Raw genomic sequence first — 21,192 nt, forward strand, 5'->3', positions numbered from 1 at the left:
GACACTGAGGAAGGGTTGACTTCTTAAAACGTAGATTTCTAATTTTGATCTGTTCCTACTGTATGTCATGGGGCTGTGAAACAGCTAAGAATAGGGCTATACAAACACACAGAGACAGCTGATGAAGCAGTCACACAGAAAAAGCAGCATCTTTTCTGATTCAAAGAGAACCAAAGCTATGCCAAGCAACACTGACTGACCCAACACATAGATTTCCCTTCTTGCATCCTACAACTTAGAAAAAAAATATGTGTTTTACCTAATTTACCTAGCCATAATACAGATAGCTGAATTACTGCATATTGCTTTGTGTAATTGGGAAGGATTTTATCTAATGTACGTAGTTAAAAATCCTGTTCCCTCTCCTCACTGGTTACGGAGAAATCCTGACCCAAACCTAATAGAACCCTGTTCCCTGTTCCCAGACCTGCTTATTTTGGAGAACTCATTATCCCAGTTTGTTCAATCATGGAATGGTAAACCCAACGTTCTGTAATAATCTGGATCATATTTAGGTATACTGTTCGCAAATTACTAGCCACACCCCAAAAGATTTTAACTGAATAAGTAGGCAAGTTATATGCATCAGCATATACGTAAGAGGAGTTAAAGGCAAGCCAAAAGCAGAGACTGTCTTCACAGGTATAAATGCAGTCTCCCTCCTCCCTGCCCAATCAAAGGCATATATGGGTTTATTTTTAGACCATTTCCACAATAAAGGCTTGCACCATTTGGGAATCAGCTCTGAACAGGTTTGATCTTATGACATCATTTATTTTCAGACTTCCAGTCCATCCAATTAGCAGGACAGTACAATCTTTTTTTCCCCTCTCAAACTGCTGCAGTGCTCCAGATTTTATGAGCAGTCCTATTTCCTACTGGTGGTATTTTCTAGGATTCAGAAGTAGCAGAAGCAAAAGTAACTGCAAGACACTTTAAAACCACAATGTGAGGGGTTGAAGGTGAGTATACAGGTGGTTCTATGGAATTGCTTTCAGGCTAAATTTGGCTTGCAAACTCAAGGGGCTAAAGGCCAGTTTTGAAACAAACCAACTTGAAATCATAGCTAAGTTAAATTCAGTGTAGCAGTGACAGCTTACATACATATTGTGACTTGAAAGAGGTGTCTGATGAAATCATTTATGCCACATAGTTGAGAAAAGCTATGTATAAACCCTGGGAAGTAAATTAAAGCTATATTCTGCCACAAGGGATGTCATCTTTCCCCAACAACCCCAACTTTTGTTACTGAAATTGTTGTTCTTAGAAGTTAAGACTTCTGTAATGGATGGGTACTCAGAATTAAAAATATATGTGTGTGTCTCAGGCTCCACTCTGTGTTTGTAGCACAAGTTTTTCTATAAACGGAATTATTTTAAAACATCTATAGGGTATATAAAAATTTCAAAGGCTCAGGTCCCATTATTTAACACGTAGACATAGAGAAAGAAAGAGAACACCTCTTCAAAATAAACCAGATCCTGAAAAAAGTGTACTGGATCATAATTGTCGTGTTACGCCAGCTAGATTGCCAGTTATGAAATATACAGTAATTAGAGAAAAAAGAAATATAAGATTTACTTTAGTATTTACTGGGGCTTTAATTTAATCTACCCAGGATCCACAAAACAAATACCAAAAGGCTGACTTCACTTTAAAATGCTGAGTACTTTGTTTTGATATCTTCAGACATTTCACATCAAGGGTTGCAGATGTCTAAGGAACCACACTGTTCACTCTGACATGATAACTTATAGTTAAAGCTGGTAGATCTTTCTGACAACCGAACCAACATTCCACTAATTGATTAAATACCATACAAAAACCACCTACAAGTGTGTAATCAATATGTAGATTTGTAAAGAATTGAGAGGGTAAGGGTAGACATTGCATAAGCAAACTAACTACTATTAAGCAATTTGTAAAGCCAGCCAAATGTATCAAGAATCTCCATGGATAAAGCTTCTGAATTCATTAAGTTGTATTTCATGCAGTGGCAGCAGTAATTATCACATTTACAAATCAATGCCTAAAGGAAGATTTTAATCCCTGCAACTTAACCAACACAATCATGCACAAACTAATCATATACACACTGGAGTCAAAAACTGACTGCCTTCATGGGCAGACATAATGAATTCTCCAATTCTAGGAGTGCTCTGGTTTCAGTACTCATTTATTTCAGACAAAGAACTTCCATAGGAGCTGATGCTACATTCCCTCTTGGACTTTGATTGAACAGTTGCTTAGAGTAACCTTATCCATAATTAGCAGGCCCTGCATTCCTGTCTTACCCGGCTTAGCAAGATTAGCTAAAGGGGTAACTAGGAGCTAGGGCAGCTAATGAGAATTAAACATGAAAGTCTGAAATTACTTCAACAGAATCCCTTGGGATTCTGGCCATAAAAAGGAATTATGTGCTGAGGGATTCTCAGAGGGGTTCTGTAATGCAGGGGTCCCCAACTCCTAGGCCTTGACCCATTACTGGTCCTTGAGCGCATGTGTGTCACTGAAGTGGTGGGTGAGCATGTGGGCATGTGCATCCTCTTTTGTGCACGCAATGGGTGAGCGTATGTGCTTGCACTCCATTTGTGCAAGTGGTAGGCGCGCGTACCCACCACTCATGCACAACCATTCCTTCTCTCCTGCCCCCGCTGGTGTTTAGGAAAGGCCTTAAGAGACAGGAGGGAGAGCCACAGACAGGACAACCAGCACACAGAAAGGGGAAGAGTGTGGGAAACACTTCAGAAGGGGACTCTCCCTAGTTTTACAGAGAGTAAAAGGAAAAGAGGGGAGAAAGTGTTTCAGTATTGCAAGATTTTTAAAATCTAACTTTAAAATAAAAATAGAGCTAGTACTCTTGGTTGTGCTTCTTGTCTGGACTATCTCACAGGGCTAACAGATTCTGACACTGGTAAGTTCTGTGTACAATGGCCTGAGTCCCGCTGATTCTCACATCTCCAGCTTCTACCTTTATACCAACCTTAAATGTTGACACTAGCTTAATAATATGACACCAAAGCAACCACTTTGCTACATAAGCTACTCTGATTTACTTCATATTAATGCCAAACCACACTAGGTAGTTTTGCATATCACCTAAAATTCCAGTAAATCACATTAGGCTTAGAGTTATATATCATCTAAAACTGTTGCTCTATCAAGCAGCTATTTAAAGTCTTCAAGCAAGAACACATAAAGCATATATTTACCATAGCACTATACAATTTGCCTTTTGGGGACTAGTAGCTACTTGTCACCATCAGCAAGCAGCAAATTACAAGCCTGCAGTGAAAGTTAAAATGCTTGCATAGACTGAGTCCATTAAAACAGAAAGATGCAAGTCAGTTGAAGTAGAGGGAAACAGAGGGTATCCTTTTTTTTTCTTGTACTGCTCTAAATGTAATGAAAATCTTCATTCACAACAAAAACCTGTAGAGCAGGTGAGAAATCTAATCTGATACATGATAACTATCTATTTGCACAAGTTTCTTTGGAAAAGCATTCTCTATGCAACCACAAGTAGCAAAGCTGTGATGGCTAACCTTGGGGAAACTACTGTAACTCTTAACTAACAGCTGTACAGGAGTTCAGATGATTGGTTGGCTTCTTTATTATCCCATATTTTATTACTTTATAAGCAACTTAAGACCGCTTGGCTGATTGGGCCAAGTTCAGTCAGAATTTGCTGACTCCAACACACCACAATGTGGCAACTCTACGCACAGCTGCTGTGTTTTATGCAGCCTCCAAAAAACAGGAGTCTAAATCTTCCAGACGGAACTTCAGTAAATATGCATAGATGTTGCTAGATAAGCTGAACCAAACAAATATTTCATTAAATACCCAAACAAATCATTGCCTGTGGATCTAGTCATTCTACTTAACAAATCAAGGGCTCCTATTAATATATAATGAGCACTGTGATTGCATGCTGCATAAATTGTCTGCCTGGTATAATTCAAAAAATGAGGAATTTATTGTGGATGTTGAACATACTGTATAGACATACAACCAAGCTAACACACAAAGACAGAGCAGAAACTACACACAACCTTTGGCTTCTCCACATCCAAGAATGCCCAAGTTGCTGATTTGGCAAGTGTGGGAAACTATTTTTTACAGCCAAAAATTCAGACCCTCAGAACAAAACCACAATCTGACCTTACGTCTTTCAGATCCTACAAAAGCTAAAAGATAAGAACCACTAAGCGTCAGAGCTAGAATGGGAAACAAGTGCCAATTAAATACTTCCTCCAAATGCAAAGGTATTGTAATTGAGTAAGCTCTAAAAGATAGTCCTTTTCTAAGCCAGGAGATCTTGTACTGCATCACATACTAAACGATTCCATGAATATTTACTCAAAGTTAAGATTTATCTAGCTAGTGTCTGTCAATAGAAAATCTGCACCACAGATTGCTATATTTTGGCAACAGATTTTATTTTATCTTAAAAGAAACTGTGGCTTGAATTAACAGGATTCTCATGTTCACAAGTTGGTAACAAAGCATCCAGTTCATAACTCATGAACAGATGAGATAGTTAGATGAATTCTGATATTTTTTTTTGCTTGCTGATCATTGTGGCAAGTGTCATTTGCATAATTGAGAGCATATTTTATTCTGACCTTTTCAAAAGCTCTTATTTCCCAAATGTGATGGGTACTGAATTGCTTTTTTTGTACTACTAACTATCATTTCCTATGGGATGGTGCCAATTATGTTGGAAGAAAAGACTGCATCTGATATGTAATCAATTAGTGAGCGCATTTATGACCATTCATCCTTGAATTTAAATATAAAAAACAGTGTATTATTTCTAATAATGAACAGACATCTGTCCAACATTTCATAAGAAGGCATGCAACCAAATAAGCCTTTGAGTAACTTTAACATCCCTAATAAACTTTTCCTGAAAAATTATGTCAACAATCGATATACACTTGGCCAGAAATGTTCCCAGATAGGTAGCTTTGCAATCTTGGGGAGAGGAAAATATTGCACAGTATGGTAAACTAGTGTCCAAGCATAAGATGCTTATGCACTATCAGTGAAAAGATGGCCTTATCGGAATTTATTTCTATTTTCCTAGAAAGATCTGAGGACAGTGGGAGTGAATTTGTGAGTGAGACTGTGACTGGATTCATATATTGACCCATGGTTCATTTATACGTCATACTGAATAATCCAGACTTGACTTGTATCATATACCATACTAAGCTAAGATAAAACAAATGGCACTGGTCTTTAGGTGTATGGCTCAGGTTTCCTTCCTACAAATTATGTTGGAAGTTCCGGAAAAGACTGTCTAAATGAAAGTCATGAAATGGCTTTTATATTTCTCTTTCTCTGATTAGGTAGGAATGAAGAAAAAAATGGGACCAATTTCCAAAGTTCTCAAAACTACCAGTGAACTATGAAAGAGTGAAACTATCATGCTCAGCTCTGAAGTACAAATTGCACAGCCAGAGACAGGGTTTACTACAGACAAAAACACCTGAATCCAGTCCAGATAAAAGGGGAAGAAGGCGATCTATATTTTGTGTCAGATGGTGAGGTGATCTAAGTTTACACTAACTCTCTTCTCTTAATAAGCACAGAAAGAGGATTGCCATCTTGAGACATGACATGACATTTCAGCCGGTATCTATATTTGTTCAAGTGAATTAATATTTCTTAGTCCAGCTGCTAAACTGGACTCTGCAAGCTCTTAAAATCTAAAAATCATCAGATAGGAAATAACTGAGAAATGCAAAGTAAGAATAGCATCCGTGAACCAAAAAATGCACATACAATTTTAATACCTCAAAACATATTTACAAGATGCCCCATCTTCCTGCCTTAATTTTAACCTCCCTTGATTGCTGGGAAGCACTCTGGACCAAACAAGGTAGTGTTTTCTTTTTTTGCTTTGGCCCTTTGAATTTTTTTATTTCTTCTGATCAACCCACTTGGATTCCTTTTTCCCTCTCTGTTATGGAAGGTTCAGCACAAACGGTGTGGTGTGTGGGTGATACCCCAAATAGGAATCCAGTAGAACTCAAGTTTTAACATTGTTTACTACTATTGCTTTGTACATTCATGAAAAAGAGATGTTTTCCAAAAACTGGAGCTGACTGTCAAGAAATAGGACAATTTTTTGAAGGACAATATACCATTTTATAACAATCCCATTGAAAAAAATTCTTTATGGTTATTGCTTTGAAATTAAAAAATAAAGACAAGGTTTATTTGATTTTCTAGGTTCATTTGATCTCCTGCTTTTCTAACCACTGTATAAGAGTGATGCATGTTTTAATCCCTTTTCTTCCAACCACGATTTGATTCCTGTTATATCTGCTTCTTGATTATATCGGCATCTTCTATATTTTTACCGTACCGATTCAATTTCATTCTTCACAGGTATTTGCTTTATCTCGGAAACACATTCAACCACTTTTATGTGATAATTTTTGGTTTCTTTGCTTACATGAATCAAAATTCCTTAGCCAAATAAAAAGAAATAAACAGCGCTGCAGAGAAAAGTACCTGCGGTGCAGAGATTTCCCTGGTCAAATAAATAATCATCTTTAGCCCTGTACTCCATGACCTCAGTCAATGGCACAAAAACTGGTGGCAGATGGATGAACAAAGTCTGCATTTGAAAAACTATGCTGGAGTTCTAAATAACGGTGAAACTGAGACAAAGCGGTTGGAAATGCTAGGGAAAGAAACTCAGATTTGATTTCATTATAATTCAAACTCAAATCAAAGTAAAAATTTCCAGCCAGGTTCCTCTGACCTAAAGGTTAGAAACAAAGGGGGAAAAAAACAAAGTACTCGTTTGATCAGTTTTTTACCCAAAAAGCAGCAACATACAAAAGGATATTAGTTTAATTCTCTTATTTCAATGCAGTCAACCAGGAGGGCTGTAACTGCAGAGCACTGAGGTTTATAAGGCTGAGGGGAGGAAGTAAAATTGATAGGGATTAGGGAGAAAAAAGGACTTTGCAGATTTGTTTACAGCTCCCTTTATCTTTTCCTCTCAAATTCAAGCATTAATCCATACGTATACTGTCTGTTTCTTTCAGTGATTGTCCATCTTGTGATACTGTATGATCCCCATAAAAGCTAATTTCTCTGTCATTGACCACTTGTCTGAATCCATGTTACTGTTCATTTCAGTCAAAGACTGTGCCCATATTCTACTTCTGACTGACCAATTTCTATAAAAGACACTGCACCCGTTGAATACCAGGCAGAGTGCCAGGCAGAGACAGAGGTACATTTCTATCTTGGAAGAAGGCATGAGTGCAGAAGAAAGAGAAATATGGTAAGTTTTGAGAATAATTTCCATTAAATGCCGTTTTTCACTTGTCAAAACAGCCTGTTATGCTTTATCACACCATATGTATTTTTATCAAGTAGATCAGAGAGGACCCAAACATGTAAGCAGAGGCCTCCAATACACCTAATTTCAAATCATATATTTATTGAGAGATTTTCTATTCCTTTACACTGAACTGTTTCCAAGTTTAAAATATATTTATGGGTGTATGTATGAAAAGAACGTGACCGAATTATTCTTCATATTTTGTTGGATCCCTCTGGGACTAGCTGCATTTTAGAACTATTTCAGGCTTACCATTCATTTCTGTAAATAAGACTAACAGCTGAAGAGCTAGCAGGAGTTATATTTACTATTATTTAGGGATGATTTTACTGCCTTCTGATACTACCAACACCACAATAAAACAATACATGATATATACTATGTAAACAGAGATAAACTCTCTCTCCCACAATAGGGGGGAGGAAATCATGTTACACCTCATACACGGGGACATGACATAATGTAACAGTTATATCTTTCTGTTCTAAGTGTGTGAAGATGATGGACTCAATGTAATATTCCAAAGGCAGAAGCATAACGAACTACCTCAAGGAAGGCTGTATTGATTCTTATATGGAACAATGAAGAAACAACTTCAAAACAATGAACTAAAATAAAACTGAAGAGATGTTCATACATCACTGCATCATAATATCTAAGTAAGTTGCATTAATTGTACTGTGACATCGATATCCATATGTCATCAATTCTCCCCTCCCTTTGACCAGCACAAATGCCTATAAATCAGGAGTCCCCAACCCCTGGTCTGTGGCCCAGCACTAGTCTGCGGCCGGCCAGCAACCGGGCCGCGCAAACAAACAAAGCTCCATCTGCAGGATGGAGGAAGCACATGAAACCACACCCCCTCTGGTCCGCAGAAAAACCTTTCTGGTTTTTCCAGGGACGGAACTGGTCTCTGGTGCCCAAAAGGTTGCGGCTGTTGCTGTAAATAACACAATCCACTACTTTGTATTGTTTCATAACTAACCTTTTTAGTATTAGAAAAACAGCATAATCAAGGAGATTGTATCACACTACCATATTCTGATAGGCTACAATCAAAATAAAGCTCGTGCTAATCACACTAAATCCATATAAATGAATCATCAATGTAGCACTACAGAAATCTTCCAGAATTTAATTTGATTTACTATATTACTTTTGCAGCAAAGAGACCACAAGGATAAGGAGACCTTAAAAGTTCCCACTTTTATTTGGGATTAAATAATCATGTTAACACAAAGAATAAAGAGTAGATACCTACCTTTATTATCAAGGCCACATCTTCAAAACACTTGCATATGAAGAACCGTTCCTGTCTCTGCAAAACAAAACAAAACAAATAATTAAAATTGACAACATTTCAAAATAAATTAATGCCCAATAATAGATATTTCAAATAATGCTAAAGGCACATCACAGTTAATGATACCAAGTAATAGCCAAAAGTACAATCCCAATTTTAATTACTATAATAATTCAGCATATATTCAGTCTTTCTAATTAATACTCTTAAGTTATTTAAACAATATGTCAATGATTTTAATTAATACTGTTCAAATATTATTACATAGAAATGATATAGTACGTTAAGATTTGCCATAATAAAGGGGAAAAATAATCTCTCTAATCAAAAGAATTAGAGATTATCAAGTTTTTAGTACATTTTAGAAGTAAAATCCAAATTTCAGATTTGGCATAAAGCACCAATAACTTGCATCATTCCCTGCAGATCTGAGAATCAAGAGACAAGGTTTAAACAGTTTCCTTTAAAAAAAAAAAAGCTCACGGAAAGGCAGAAGTACAGCACAGAAGCAAATGAAAGCATATCAAACCTTTATTGAGGACAGAAGTCCAACAGTCGGATAAAAGATACAAGAGGTAAAAATGACAATCTAGGAGGCTAAAATTAAGGCAATGTTTACAAGCTTTTGAATCCAAAATGAGGTGGATTGTGCAAATAAAGGTCTAGAATTAGACAACCAAGACGTATGCAAACAATGGTCAGGTACGAGAAGCAATCAATAGAAGACATGTTCTTTGTCTTCCCAAAAAGGATGGATCCTTATGGAGAGAGCAGCAAGAGACATGCCTCAGGGATTCTACTCAGCCATCCACATGACAATATCTATAGAGATGTGGAATATTTTTGTAGATGGCAGAAGACAATGCCTCTAGTCTGCCAAAATGAAAGTCTGGCAAAATTCCAGAACTGCAGCAGGTGAGAAAAAAAATATGCTGGTATATACACACTTGGAAAGACTCCATGTGCAGTAAGGCTGAGAAAGAGAGGTTGATTGATTTGAACATCAATTGATGTTCAATTGATGTTGCTTTGAAAATCGATTTGAGCATCAAACATCCCAAACAGGCACCTTAATGATACTTTGGGCATTTTCAAAGCAAATAGGAAAAGGCTCTTCATTGAGAGTCCTAGAAATGGAAAGTTGCCAATAACCTTTTTGTAATCAGGTTGAATTGATGTGCAGACCAGTCGAGCCAGATTCACTGGGAAAAAACGTTTAACCATACATTAAAATCATAATACCATGGAGACATAAACAGAGCCGCATTAATATACTCTGAGACTGCAAAAATAGCTCTCTTTAGAGTGAATAGGTTCAAAGATGGCAAGATTTCTAAACGTATAGACTTAGGTACTAAAGTACAGAGAAGCTGAGAGAAGATCTTGGCTGCAAAGCTGCAGACATAAAGTAGGAGCCTTTTGAATAGAAAAAAAAACTCGAGATAGCTGTGGAACTACACTGAGCAATATTTGCTGGATATAAAAATGTTCTCTCCATGATAGTAGAGCCTAAAATAACACTCCCACGATATTTGTAAATGTGTACCGACTCAATATTATTCCCATTTGCCAACAATAAATTTTATGATAATGTTGTGCAAATATTTTTCTGATAATAGCAGTTTCTCTTGTGAACAGAAAGAAAGAAGGCTTGGATTAATTGACATATACGTTAATAAATAGGAGGGCTAGAATATATCCTTGCCACACCTCAGGTAATAGCGTAGGGCCAACAATTGGATTTTTGTGGCTGAGAGATAAGAGTGTATTGAGTTTTGTATTTGAAGTTTTGCTTCCCTAATCCAGAATCCCCACAAATGAGTTGGGTGGCCATATAAATTTTCTTAAGAAATAAATAAATACATACATACATACATACATACATACATACATACATACATACATACATACATACACATCCTTCAGTATACAAGCAGAATTTTACTGTACTTTTTGTAAAGTTCTTCCAATTTCTTCTTATTTATTTTCATTATTGGATACCCCTAGATGACCAATAATCATCCAAACTCTAGTCAGGTTTCATTTTACTATATTCCCACCCCTCTCTCTCAGCACAACTCAAGGGTATAACAGTATGTATTTATTGATTACTTGTCAATTTTATAATACAAACAGAAAGGTATTACCGATGGGCAGAATTCAGGTTATTATAAGCATTAAAAAGATGCTTAAATCAAGGAATGTTAATGCTTCAAGGCAAAAGATACCAAATGCCAGAGAATGGCTGCCCTCTGAGATTTCAAATCACATGGTGATCTGGCAGGGAGCGTTCATTTGAAGGAGAGGATCCAAGTGCTTGGAGTAGGCAGAGACAAACAATGTAATATTTTTCACAAAAAAATAAATATTTATTTAGTAAGGTGTTTTTGAAGCTTGTCGTGGAATGTCTCCCACTCAAGATTCTGTATGTTCTGCTTCTTTGTAAAATCAATAGATAAAAATGGACTAGATTGGACTTGGATTGAGAACAGGAAAGAAACCCACCAATCTATTACATTTTTTTTGCTCTAAATGGAGTGCATCTCCAAATATGTAAGCAACATGAATGTGTACATCTCTTTTTGTACTGCATAGCAGCTTTTCATTAAAGATGTTACACCCACATCTACTGTACATTTTGCTTAAGGTAAAAAAGGAGCATTTTTTTTAATGGCCCCGGGCTGAAGTCTTGCAGGCAACACCATGAGACCAAAAACAAGGTCCATTGGTTACTTAGGCACAACATGAAGCTGCCTCCCTATCTCGTGGGCCTGTGCTGCACTTTTACAGCACAGAGCCAAAAACTCCCCATTCCAAGCTAAAACATTACTGAGAAGTAGAGTGACATTTCACCACACTTGTGAATAGTTACATATGCTGGAAATTTAAAATGGGAGTGGGTTTCATTTTGAACTCAATTCCCTTGTGCGTTCCACTTTTCTCTGTGGACATCTGTTATGCCTCACTCTGTTTAAAAAAAGAGAGTAATTAGACAGCTAGCAATAGTAGAAGGATAAAATAATACCATGAGCTAAAAATAATAATTACGCAAAATTCCAAAGACAGGCTCGGAAGCAGGCTTCCCCATCAATATAGTTTTTCCACTGAACAAGAATGGAGATCCTATGCCGCTCTCCCGTCATGTTGATTATAATCTGCACCAACTCAAGTCCACCTCCATCAATTGTGAGAAATGCTGCATTGCGTGCCAACCAGAGGGCCAGAGTGAATGGCATTTCAAGTTTCCAGAAGCTAATACTTAGATTTCGTTTTCGTTTTAGGTTTCGTCCCACACTTCAGTCCCACACTCACACAGGATTAGTTTCACCGATCATGCTTCTAAGGTGTCCAAGATCTACCCGTTCTTGTTTACATAATTATACAAAATACAGTAGCTTGGAATGTGATCACCAGTTTTCTGCCAATGTTCTAATGTAGGCACATTTATACTACACAATATGAACACGATTCAATGCAAACTTCCATGAAGCTCATGATCTCAATGCACTTATTTTGGAAAGAAAGAGTTAAACACAATCACCAAAATGAATCATCAGTGTATATCAGCACGCCAATCACATAGTTTATCAGCCTCGGTTATGGTTAAGTCTGGAAGCCAAAAGCCACAGTCTCCTTATACAATTGCACATCATAACAGATATACAGAAAAGAGTAGAAACAACCATGACTAAATAGGTCTAGGACATAATGGGATTCAGCTAAAATGGATTAGGGCTGCTCATCATAGCTCTTTTTAAAATAAAAATAATAACAATATCCAAGCCACTGAACATAGGTTTCTAAGGTATGAAATTTGAAAAATAAAATTTCTGGAATCAAATAGCACCAAATAATGACTCATGCATCAGAGTTGTTTCATACACAGAAGACATTTCCAAATACTTGACTTAATGGGTTGGAAAAACAATTCTAAAAACATGCAAACAAAAGGTTTGAATCTGGAAAAGAAAAATAGGCTGCAAAAGCTACAAAAGAACAAATAAACATAAACACCCATTTGGATGCAGCCAATGAAAATAATGAACACTCCATTCAAAACAATTAACTAATTATATCTCTTTGATTATCAACAATTTGAGATTATCAGCAATTTGAAATCAACTAAAAAAAATGAAACAAAATTTTGCATGATGCAAAATTGCAATTGTAACAAAAATGATCAAAGAGACTAATCATCTCAAATACAGCCTCATAAAAGCAATAACAATAGAAATACATTATAAATTAAAAGCAAGCCACCAAAGCGAAGATCTGGTGTTAAAGTGGAAAATCAAACTGGAAAATAAAGTTCAGACATATACTTCTAGCCTGCAATATTTAAAAGAAACCCTGAAAAATGGGAGAATAAGTTTGAAAAAAGCAATACAACGAAGGGAGGGCAGGGCAGGGGAGAGGAGGAAACATTTGTCCATTTTATATTTTTGTTTTCCGAATCATTTCAAACATTACAGCAAGGATTCATAAAAAAACCATAAACTGAACATTTCCAATCCCGAAAGACAAAACCAAAAAAACAACAACCAATATTTTTCATCCAATCCTACAACATGCAAGTGAACAAAAGTAAATTGCCAGTAACATCTACAAACAACTAAACAAGTAAGTGTACACAAAAAGCAAATTTCAAATATTCAAACAAGTGTTGATTGATAAGACAATACTTAAAAATGCAGAAAAAAAACAGTAAAACGAATCTTTATTTAGTGTGACCTGATTACAAAAACAGATTCAATTCACTATTCCATAGATGAATTAAGACATGCTTGAGCATTTTTGGAATTAATTTTAAAATATAACATTTTAAAATAATACAGTCAAAAACTGGAAAATAGCATAAATGCCAAACTGAGAAGAACTTGGAGAAATCAAAATTAGAAAAGGAATTTACAATAAGACTTTTTGCTTTTTATTCCTTTTTAACACGGCTCTTTTTCCACTTCTGATAATTTTGAATAAAATGCCATTGGGCAATGGAATAAACAAGGACAAAAGTTTCATTTTTGTTCCACATGGATGATTAGAAACTAGATGCAAAATAATCTATAGAAATAAACTTTTAAAACAGTTGGAATCTTTAGTGTTTCATTAAGATGAAATTTGGAATCAATAAATTGCTATGCTGGCATAAAAGGGGGAAATTGAGTACTCAGATGGCACGTACACACTGATTTGCCCTCAAATCAAAGCATTGGCAATGGAGAGGTATAATTGGGCTATTTTAGAAACAAATCATATTTTGCACACTGAAATGAAGAAGGCAATATGAAAAATGAGTTTGAAAGGTTCTAAAATCAAACTGAGTGAAGATAACACAGTCAAAGCCATTAATACTTGGAATCCCCCTGTAATAATATGCTATACAACAGATACTGTTGGTTAGACACAAGCTGAACTAATTGCTTTAGTTAGAAAGATCTGAAAATTTATGACAATACATCATGCATTACACACAATAAGTGACATAGATAGTTTGTATTTAATAAGTAAAATTGGTTGGTCATGGTTTGTTACAAGTGAAGTGGGGAATGAACAGCGGAGAATGAAATTGTATGTCTAAATGAATATATAAAAGAGGTGTTATTAATAAATATCTGCAAGGGAAAATATTTGAATGTGACAGAATCAACAGTGGAATACAGGACTAAACAGTTGTGAGGAAAATATGAGGCAGGAATATTAGCCATGTTTCACACCTTAAATTGAACAAAATATATAAAAGGCAGAGTAAAAATATAATAGCAAACCTCTTCATGTTCAGTGCTTTAAAGGAAATGGTAACAAAACTTGGCAGATTCAGATTGAATCCATCAAGAAGAAAATGGAAAGATTAATATTTGCAGCACAAGAACTGGCACTACTGATAAATGCCATATATAAATGAAATAGAAAGGAACTAAAAACACTAGCAAATGTAGATTATGCAAAGGGAAACATTAGATTGTTGACCACTAATAAACAGCTATGACACAATTGCCCAGATAGACTATAGAAAAAGACATAGTCGAGTGGCAAAAATGATACATTGGGGTTTATGAAAAGAGATGGAATTGACAGCCCAGACCACTCATAGAATCATAATGTTGAAAAAAAGTTCCAGAATAATTACCGTATGTCAGCACAAGAAAAAAAATGAATGGTCTGGGCTGTCAATCTAGCAACATCTAGAACACAAGCATCATAATACATGCGTCAATATCACATGACAGAAAAGTAGTTTAAAAGGAATTGGAAAAGTTTCTAAAATATTGATAACAACAGAGATTATAAAGTGCGTCTGCAAAAAATTCCCCATAATTACTGGAGTATTAGAAACTTCACCAAGAGAAAACTACTTTAAAAGTTAGAATTATTTCACTTCACAATTAGATATTACACCTTTACTCAGAACCACATAAGTATTAGAATGGTACTTGGGGTTTTTAGACATTGGATAAAGCTTGAATTAATCCTACATTACCCCCATTTGCTGAATGTTCTTCAGAAGAAAATAATAATAATGGTGAAATCCCAGAGCCCTTTAGTTTCTTCTTTTTCTATTACTTTGTCTATTTTGTGATCCAGCAGTTCTTGTTTGCAGGCAAATGGTATTTCTTGCAGATATTCCAATATACCATTATTGCTACTTTGTCCAACTGTTGTTTGCGGTGCTCTGGGACTTTTGAGTTCAAACACGCAAGCACCTGCCACATAATACCCCAGACATAACACCAGTTATTGATAAGAAGAAGAAAAAAGTCTGGATAGTGACCATCGCAGTACTCAGACATGGCAAAACAAAAAGAAAGGACTGGAGAAAATCACAAAGTACAAAGACCTGCAAATAGAAGTAGAACAGCTTTGGCTAAAGTAAGCCAAGATAGGAACAATAGCAATAGGTGCTTTGGGTGCAATTCCAAAACATTTAGAGCACCACTTGAATGCCAGCAGCATTGACAAAATGATTATCAGTCAATTGCAAAGGCAGCTTTCCTTGGAACAGCTTACATCTTGCGACAATACCTTTAACACAATCCAATAACAACATTTTCCTATCCCTGGTCCTTTGGGAAGGACTTGATGGGTGGATTAAAAATGCCAAATGCAATCTAAAATCTGGCCGATTGTGTGACCAACCATAATAATGCTGAAAGCAGACAATTACACATACACATAACTATTGATCACATATATTTGAAAATAAACCCTTAATTTGGAGAAAAATATGGACCCTTATCTGCGATTGAACATAAATTTCAGTCATCAGAAGCAAAATACATTCCTCCAATGTTATAATTTAAGTATTTTAAAATGCTAAATTTTTAGGGTTTCTTTTTGAATTGTTATCCTGCCTTTATTAATTTTTTATAAATAAGGCTGTCATCGTATCTAGTACTTCTTCCTCCTTCTATTTCCCCGCAACAACAACCCTGGGAGGTGGTTTGGGTTGAGAATGACTGGGCCAAAGTCACCCAGTCAGGTTTTGTGCCAGTTTTCTAGCCTGGTGCCTTAACTACTAGACCAAACTGAACATTGCACATGCTCAGGATCTTCCTTTTCCTCTTTTCCTGTAGAATAGAAGCAGATATGAATGGAAGACAGAGGAAAGAAATGTTATCATTTCTGTGCTTCATAATTTCTGTGAAAAAAAGCAGACCCAAGCAAAGCCATTCAGTTAAGGACCTGCTATCACGTATTGACATCATGATCAAGTTCATTTGACAAAGCAGTTTGTAGATCAATTGTCAACAATTCAGGGCACTGGAAGCAAGCAATAACGAGAAATGGAGTCAGAGACAGCGAGAATGGAAGGGAAGATGAGTGACAATGGAAGGACTTCTATTCATCTGGTTAATAAAATCAGCTACTAACCTGCACTTTGGAAATTCAGCCAGGAAACATAATCAAATCTGTATCTTGGGCTTTAAAAAAAGCCTCCAGCTTCATTGCTTATGCAGAGAAAGGCACAGAGCATCTGATCCCAAATGAATCTGGCAGGAGTATATTGGATCTGGACATAAGAGTAAGCAGCAGATAGACTGGGATCTATCGAGTAAATGAGTTGAATTATATCAGCCAGTTTTGAAGAACCTAGCTCAAGTCACTCAGATAACTTATCACTACCATTTCCTATTCTTCTCCTCTGTACAAAAACACTGCTGAGATTAAGAAACTTTGGGGAGGGAAGGACAAGTAGTAGATTTTCTAACACAGTATTAAGAAATTATGTCTGGTCCTAACAACACTAGTTCTCAGAAAATATGACCACTGACTCATCTGCCATCAAATGCTTATCAAATTTCACGAGAATATTTTTATAGGTAGCCCCATGAACTGTATTTTGCACATCTAGGCATCAGAAGCATTTCATCTTCTGTTCAATTCTGTACCTCTCTGGGAGTAGATGCAATTTCTGTAATATGCTACAAGAAGCAAATCAAACATGAACATGCTGGAGAAACATGAATACTGTATCTCTAAAATGTAAGCCACACGCAACACAAAGAGGTATTCTGTCACATCATCCATCTGAGTTGAAATGCATTTATTTATGTCCACCTATTGCACTTTCATAAGTAAAGATTAAACTGTGTCATGTTTTTGTATTAAAAGTGTGGGTTCTTTCTAGGCAAGAATATATAACACTTGCATATAATCCAAAAATCATATGCTATCAATATTACTTTGGCTTTTACTTTGTAAATTCCACCAACATATTGAAAAAAATATGCAGTAAGGAAGCAGGGAGAAATTATTCATCCTATATTTTTCCCAAGTCACCATTTTTTTCTGAAAGTAACTAATCATATTCTTCTGATCAATAATCATATTCTTCTGATCAAAAATCAAACTCAGGTGTTTAATGCATAAGAAGGATTAAGCAATGAATGCAAAGGTATATGTTACCTCAAAAATATAGCAATAGCAATAGCAGTAGACTTATATACCGCTTCATAGGGCTTTCATCCCTCTCTAAGCGGTTTACAGAGAGTCAGCATATTGCCCCCAACAATCTGGGTCCTCATTTGACCCACCTCGGAAGGATGGAAGGCTGAGTCAACCCTGAGCCGGTGAGATTTGAACCGCTGAACTGCTGATCTAGCAGTAGCCTGCAGTGCTGCATTTAACCACTGCGCCACCTCGGCTCCTCCAAACTTATTTTTCGGCTACATGTATGCAAAAAAGGTCACAAAATTTCACCAGCACAGAACAGATAAGTGGACCAGAAAGTAGATAAATCAGAAATGTTCTGGTATCCATTTATACTAATTGTAACACGTCATATACCAAATGATATCTTCCACAAAATATTTCTAAATTGAGATTCAATTCCTGCATCATTTATTTTTCAGAATAAAATCCCATTAAGGTAATTCCTCAAATATCTTCCAATGGTCACAGCTAGTCAACTGTATAAATGCAAAGAAAATTCATGCTTTTATCCAGAAATGACTCTAGCCTTCATGGTACAAATGGGCTTAGTGTAACATTTGACAAGCATTTCTAAACTGGGATAGTAAGCAATACAGTATGGGTTTAAACAGCAAGTAAACAAATTGCTGTGCAATTGCTATGTGGCGTCTTCACAAAGCAAGAGTTATCTTTAGTTCTTTGTCAGAACAAAACATTTCCCACCAAAAGTTCTTAAGAATATATATGTCATGGATGTTCCACGAAATATTTCCAAAAGAAATATTTTTCTAAAAAGAACATCTTCATATTTCTCATATTATGGAAGTACTTACCAAATATTCACAACTGTGTTGTTACTCATTTGTCTAATTATCTTGCAACAATTGCTGGATATATAACATTTGCATTTTTATAAAAGTGGAAAAACTCAGCCAAGTATGCCAAGGTATGTCTATCTCTTGATTTTTGCAGTTGCTTACTTTCTACAGCTTATATTAATGAAAAAGCTTATTTTACTTGTATCCTCATTCAACACTGCATGGTTTCATATTTTTTATTCATACAGAAAAGCAAGCAACTTCCAGAAAAACATTCAGAAAGCATCATGCTGTGTCATACAAGGAAGCAGATAAACTATGAGGGAAGAAAGCTTTGCCTATCCTTGAACAAATGAGGCTGCTTCTAAAATATCCAACACAGAAATCTTTAAAACAAATCTCTCCAGACAATTACAGTAATGTAAATAAAGATAATTCAAACTTGCTTGACTTTGGAGACAAAAGGAAAAACAATTTTTTTACCTCTTTTTGCATTCTAAGCAATTCTTAATTACTTGCTTAAGACTTGGTGGGCATCATGCAATAAAATATTTGTCTTGAATACATTTTGTACTTCATACCTTTACAGTTCTTAATTGATAGCACTAGCAGTGGAGATACCTGTGTGCTTATGTGTACAGGATTTCTCTTGGTACAAGCGATTTTTTTTAAAGTTAATGTGTCTTCCTTACAAACATGTTCCAACATTATGGCCAGCAGCTTCGTGCTAAAGAGAGACTAGCACTAACCCTGCAGCTCAACAATTACTTTAAAAAAAAGAAACCCACACAATTTTATTTAACAAGAAATTTTAAAAACAGGTTTTCAAAACTACTTGCACTAACTTAACTTTTGAATTATTGAATCTTGGACAGCCAACCCAAGGGAATATTATAGTAAGAAACTACCAGCTCTTATTAAATGGGAATAAGAACATCCCAATCTTATTTTAAAGCCGCTTCCCACCACTTCAACAATATAATTCTAGATATTATTTAGCGTTCTGGACATTATACTAAAATGTTGACATGCACACCCCTCAAATTTTATAGTATTTTATATAATTTAAAACTGAATTATAAAGCCACCATCTTAAAATCCAATTTTGCATTTAAGTAATGTAACAGCTTGTTTCAAAGTTCAAGCCCCAGAAGTTTCCAGTGGATTGGAACTGCTGAGCAGAATATCCCAAAACAATCTGTGAGAGCCCCATGGAAAAGTATGGAAAATGAACAGCATAAAATACTTACACTGTTCATGCAGCAACCTTGTTTTCCTTTAATTCCATACACAGAACCTGGAATTAAAGTTTTGGCAGCTTAGACATATCAATGCACCAACATCCTAAAAACAGAAGTAAAGCCACTAAGTTCAGTGAGACTTTGGGTAACTGTGGTTATTGCAACATGCAGATACAACTTGGGTTCTGGGTGATCCATGACTTTGGCTCAGCTCAATAAACGGCTTTAATGCTCAGGCCAAATGCCTGCTTAATCCTGCCTTTTTTTTGCCACAAAATTCAGCTACATTCTCACAAGCAGAACATAACTTACATCCTCATGCTTTGTGGTCTTGTGACATTTTCTACAATCCATTTAACTGTTGTCCATCTCTTTCATTTTAAAAGCAGACAATTCCTCCCTTTACAGCTATGGACTCTATAAAGAAACTCTATAAGTTTCTTTTGCTAGTCCTGATCTTCCCATATTTTCACTTCACAGATTGAACCTCTTTTACATTACTATGTATTTTTTGCTCACTGTGAAGTTGCTCCAGCTTCTTAATCCTTTTGGTTATTGTTCTTTATATTTTATAGCAACTAGGAAACCAACAATTTCCTTTTGAGCAAGAGAAAATAGTTTCTAAGGTAGTTCTTTGATGAAGAATCACCACAAATGGTGACTTCTTAGAAATTTTGTTTTTTCTGTTTAATAAAATCAATTTCCCCACACATTCCTTTTTGCTTGGCTCTGATCCATCCCATACTACGATTCATGTTCTCAACTGCAGCAAAAGAAAGATTCAACCCTTGTCTGTAAGGACATAGGAGCCTGAGCTGAAAGAAAAGAGTGTCTTATCTGCTAATTGAAATGCAACATAAAACATTGCAAAAAAACAATAACAACCCATCCATAACAGCTAAGCTCCATAATTATATAAATAAAACAATCAAGTCTTGTGACACCTCAGAGACTTAGTGATTGTCTCGGTTGGCAGAACTTTGTGGATAAAGAGCCACTTTATCAGTGCAGATTTGAGAAATATGGAGAAGAATGGCAGGAGGGGAAAATAAAAGAAGAGGTGAAAAAGAGTGAAAAGTATGACAGACCAACATTTTTTAATCAACCTGCATGTGTTAGCAGTACCTCAATAAAAGAAGGCCTCTATCATAGCTAGCTACTCTTTTATGAATGACCATCATCAACAGGACAATGTTGAATACTTTTCATGAATTTGATAATGCACACTGTGATCCAAAAAGCTTAGGCAATAATAATTGGCTCTAAGGTGCCAGAAAACTCTTCGTTGTTTTCTGTTAGCAAGAGTCTTAAAGTCTCAGTTTTATTTACCTCCCTGGAAACAAAGATAGATTGATTTTAAAAAATGAAAGAGAATAAAAAGAATCAAAACACTGTTGTTTTGTCGTGTGTGTGTGTGTGTGTATGTATATATATGTGTGTGTATGTGTATGTATATATGTGTGTACACACACACACACACACACACACACACACATATTATATTATATATATATGCGCTGATAAATAAATGGAGACTAGTATAGA

At 35.9% G+C, this 21,192-nt stretch overlaps 1 protein-coding gene across 5 annotated transcripts in view; it reads right to left on the reverse strand.

The window, feature by feature from the left end:
* Positions 1-21,192, reverse strand: part of PLCB4 (phospholipase C beta 4) — a 164,911-nt gene that overhangs the window by 125,866 nt on the left and 17,853 nt on the right. For all 5 annotated transcript variants that reach the window (XM_087716870.1, XM_087716868.1, XM_087716869.1 and 2 more), the window contains exon 2: positions 8,637-8,693. The gene's annotated coding sequence lies outside the window, so the exon portion shown is untranslated. The remainder of the gene's footprint in view (positions 1-8,636; positions 8,694-21,192) is intronic.

The sequence above is a fragment of the Thamnophis sirtalis genome, unplaced genomic scaffold, assembly GCF_051295495.1.
Source record: "Thamnophis sirtalis isolate CommonGarterSnake01/CBP01778 unplaced genomic scaffold, rThaSir2_p1.2 scaffold_5, whole genome shotgun sequence".
NCBI classification, from domain to species: Eukaryota; Metazoa; Chordata; class Lepidosauria; order Squamata; family Natricidae; genus Thamnophis; species Thamnophis sirtalis.